Source organism: Homalodisca vitripennis, chromosome 3 (assembly GCF_021130785.1).
Source record: "Homalodisca vitripennis isolate AUS2020 chromosome 3, UT_GWSS_2.1, whole genome shotgun sequence".
NCBI classification, from domain to species: domain Eukaryota; kingdom Metazoa; phylum Arthropoda; class Insecta; order Hemiptera; family Cicadellidae; genus Homalodisca; species Homalodisca vitripennis.
In genome coordinates, this window is record NC_060209.1 from 71,706,991 (window position 1) to 71,712,262 (window position 5,272).

The following is a 5,272-nucleotide window of genomic DNA, read 5'->3' on the forward strand; positions in this document are numbered from 1 at the left end:
TTAGACTTCTGAAACTAGGTAGGGACATTTTATATGGTTTGTGTGGTTTATTTTTAGCTTTCTATAATAATTTTTATTAAACGATGAGATTATGCTAAGCGTTATCAAATCCCTTTAACTTAATGTAACATCTCAAAAATGTATAATTGAGCTATAAACTAAAATTAGTTAGTGGCATGTTTGTTAGAGTTGTTTAATGTTATTAAAAATAATGGTTAAATTCTTTGATAATACTTTACATATAGGGGAATACAAGTTCATTATACCTTAATACTAATGGTACTTCCCTTTCAGTTATAGCAGAAATATTACGCGCATTTTATTATAACATCGTTCTCTTTCTACACTTCATGGGTCCATGAAGAAAACACGTGAAACAGCTAAATAAATGGTTTATGTCGTTTAAAAGGTTAATATAAACAAAACTGTTCCGATAAACTGTCAAATGGTTGAGGTATGCACGATAAACGTGTGATTTGATGGCTGATCCGTTTTTATTGTAACGCGTCGGTCACGTACTCATTTCATTAGAGCAATCCATTGAATGTCAGATTGTGTGCGTTGGAATATGATATAATGATATAATGATACAATAAACCTTATTTTGCACCATATTAATTAACTATCTATTTTTTGGATTAGAGAAAATTTAAATCCAAAAGCCCTAGTTCTTATTTTGGTATGATATGTTTTTGTTCTGTAACATTTATTCAATACTATATCGTTCAGTATACTACGTTTTCTTAGAGATTTAATAGTAAAAGTTTTAATATTTATTAAATTTAAATAATTACATAAATTTCATGTACATATGCTACTTTTCATTCTGCTTGACTCTATGCATAACTGTTAAATAAATTATGTAGTGTTATTTCTTTAAATATTAGGTAATTATCATATTAACGGCCGGGGCGGAAAAATACGAGTTTTGCGTTAAAAACTTATTGGAATCGTCATATAGAACAAAAAAGTATAAGGTTTGATGGGGTGGAAATGAGAAATAACGAAGTTCTAGAAAATGAAAAATTAAATAACTTTTCAGTAATATCTCCATGTTATACATCCACGTCTAGCGTCACGTGACCTTTTGTGGCCAATGATTGAACCTCGTGATGACGTCACCGGTTGCGCCGCCATCTTTGCAAACGTAAATGAAAAATAATACAGAAATGAGCAGAATTTTTATAAAAATAAATGTTTTTCTTAATTTCGAGAAAAAAATTAATTACGAGTGCCTCCGGCCATCAGCGCGGGCTTCGGCAGCACCGAAGGTGCTGCCCCGCGCTGATGTCAATAAAATAAAAACATCCCTCGAGATAGTACCTATCAGTAAAATATAAAATACTAGAGGGGCTGATCAAAAATATAAATTGAAATGTAATGCAAAGGCAATTATGTAAAGTTAAAAAACTAAATAAATCATGAAAAACTCAAATATATAGATGGATCAGAGAACACATACCATTAGTGTGTTGGCGGATACAGCTGAGCAGCAGCAACAAAAAAGTCGTCTATCACAACGAAACGACAAAGTCTCCCGGTTTAAAAACACCACTCGACCGCACGACGAACACATACACTCATTTTTAAAAATTCCATGTTCAATTAAAAAAGAGATAATTTCGTTTTGGTTAAAACGTAAACTCTTTACGTGCCCTACGAAACACTCCGACACACACACAATTCACTAGGGTTGGTTGAACTAGTGGATGGTTGATTCATCATTGTAAACGCACTCACTCAATCCGACCTACTGAACACGATATCTTGTGTAGAACTGACCCATGCCCCGGAGAACTCAGATAACAGGTACGTTATCAGGCTGCTATCAGTCCCGGCCGCAGATAATATTCAAGTAAACAGATTATCCAGACACAGCACACAAACTGAACATTAAAACATTAGGAACTTAACCACTTATCAATATACCCCCTAAAATCATGTTATTTGTCATTTGCACCCCATAGTACTATATATATTTTTTGTTCAGGAGGGTGAGCAGAATACGTTGGTAACGTCAAATTCGTGATTTGCCGCCCCGGCGTTTAATCTTATTGGTACGAAATATTATAAATGAAAAGAGCAGTCAAAAATGTATTAACAAATATAAGTTTTCCATTAAAGCCATGAAGAACCTAGGATTAAATTTCCTCTAATAGTCCTGGAGCCGAGAGGCAATTTGCACTGTATAAGTACAAAAACTGGTGCTTCTAGAAATCTATAGGGGGAAATCCGCTTAAAACAAAAACAATCGCAGCCACGCCAGTTTTATTAGATATAGGTGGAAATATTTTTATTTGATAGTTTTTTTTTCATGTCAAAAATAATTTATATAATTTATCTAAATATTTTGTCACATTGTTAATACCTACCGTTAGAAACACGATTACTTAACTCAGCATCAGCTACCTATACGGAGACTCATAAAGTGGTTGTTTTCAGTGTTTTTATGTACTTTCCTGACGGTAATTTTATTATAAGACAATTATGCAATATAAATAAAATAAATGAAAAATATTTATATATAACAAATTACAGACAATAGTAAAAACTAAATTAAAGAATAATTTTCATTTAATTTCTTCTTATTTCTTCCCATTCTTAATTTTATAGACACTAGTGCAGCTAACTATTGACTCATATTTTGAATATTTATTCTAATTTCAAGAAACAACAGCACACATAGAGTAGGAATTGGCTGTCAGCTTCTAAACCATAACATTTAATGTTCTTTCTTCGATTTAGTTAAAAATTAACAAATATATTCTAATTTTTACAATGTACATATAGATTTATCAAGTCTGTAAATACATTCAAACTTTTGCGAGGTTATTTTATAACTTTACCAAAGAAAAAATAATATTATTGATTTTTCAGTTTATACAGACATTAGTATTACGTTCCTTGAATTAAAATCCAAAGATGGCAGAAAATAAAAAGCAATGGGCATAATTTTTATAGATAAAACATTAGTTTTAATATCAGAAAATAGTTTATTAACATCAATTATTCTTAATAAAATACTACATGTAAGCTTAGAACCGGACTTTACAGATACATGTATCTTCAAAAGTAACGTTTGTTAGAAATATAAAGATAGTAGATATGTTGCTTCACATTATCAACAATATAGAATATTGATGGATTACATAAATGACGTCATAATATAAGAGTGACGTTTACACGCTAAAGGCTGACACAACATACTTTGTCATCGACCACGATTGCGTGGAGATAAAAGCTCTTGTCGCTGCTGGTAAATTCTGTCGATGGTAAAATGTCTAGAGGTTTAAGATGTGACATATTCATAATGGGTATTTTCAAGTCATTAATGAAATTATATTTATAAATACGCAGATTTCAATTAATTGCTAATGTAAATCATTATTAATACAGTAGTTGCCAGTTCTAGCCTTGATTAGATTTAAGATTTGGCCATATATTATATTAAATTTAAAAATATTTTAAACTACGATTAAGTTTTCAAATAAACATTTTCTATGTATCTTTACATGCATTTCACTGCAGAATAAAAAACAGTGATAAATGATAGTCTATATATAATTTTCATATTAAAAATAACATTTACTGACTGAAAGTCTAAGTATAAATTGGTCTGCTGTTTTAAAACTCTTTATTGATTTGCAACTGGAAAAATAGGCAATTTCGAAATAATATTAGCATCTACTCAAAATTAAATAAAAAGTTATTAAGTATGACCTTTTTTGGCAGTTGTCATTAAAATATTTACTAAGTAATTTAATATAATACAAACGATGGAGTCAGTTGTCCTTACATGCTATTTTGTCTCTAAGAAACGTAAACAAGTTCCTAGCAATCAAACAAGAAAAGTCACAAAATCGATTATCGGGTTTTCGCAATCATGAGACACTTCACTTGCTTCTAATCTGCGACGTACGCCATCAAATAGCTCGCGTGGGTCATCGTAAGTACGTGTAGTATTATTTGCCGCCAACGTTCCTGGTTATTCTTCGCTCCTGATTGGCCCGTTTTCGGCACCTACTTCTTGTGACTAAAATGAAACCTTTACGCTCCTTACAAGTTAATAAAACACTGGAAATTCCAAAGATCTTGTGAATGAATTTAAGTATTGTCAAGTTTACTTTTGCCATATCTGATCTTGAAGTTGGACTCTAATTAGTCACTTCTAGGGATCATCATGGGTCACTTCAAATTTTATTTAATGTGTTTGACTTTATTATTATCCACAACAGATAATTTAAGAACATTTCGGCATCTACCAATTTTTCGTAATTAGAACCCTCTATGCTATGATGCCAAAGGACCATAGTTTACAATATAACACAGGTGAAATATATGTATTTCCGAATTACTACTAGGCTTAATCTGCTCCCTAATACAGACTCTATATGATAAAAGCAGCAGGTCAAGTATTTAAATTAACATTATACATCTTTATCTTAAGGTAAGTGTTAGCAAGGTAAGTGTAGCAAGCTAAGGGTATAATAAACCACAAATACTATCGATAGACACATTTTCATTACGCTTTGAAAGTATATATGCAGATTGTGGAAGGTAAACACGACGCGACAACTGTACACGACGAAGCCGCCGACCACATTAAGCAACGTTACGGTAATGAAGGGCCGCGACACCTGGCGGCATGTGTCAGTACTAATGTCGCTTATACGGTACCTTAATGTCTCCGACATTTTCCTTCTTGTGCGACATAAGCATGAATTAGTGAGTCATAAAACCCACATAAGGTAAATAACTTTAGTATTGAATTAACTAAATTGTTAGGACTGCGGTTAGGCAGCTGATTTATGGCTTTTATCATAAATAGAGATATCTATGAAACAAGTTGTATTTTAAATTATTTAAGGAAACGTGGAATACATGAAATAAAATGATTATAAAGTATAATAAAATCCTGTCAACCCTATAAACCAAATGGATATTAAAATCGTATTTATATGTCAGTTTAGGATACGGTTTCTGTTTTAGCTGGTAATACTATATTATTGCGTCTACTGTATGAGTATGAATTATCAATTTTATAATTTTATACCTTATTTTTAACTTATAGAGTTTTCTAATAAATTTTGAAAACTATATAATTTAAGAATTTTGAGATCGGTTCTTATAAAGAACAAAATGCGTTATGAGGTGTTTGTTACTGGTATTAAAAATTAGACTTTAATATTTGGCTATAGAAGTCAAATGTAAAAATTACACATTTTGACATAATATAAATGTATTTTTTCTTTGATATTTTAATTTATTAAGA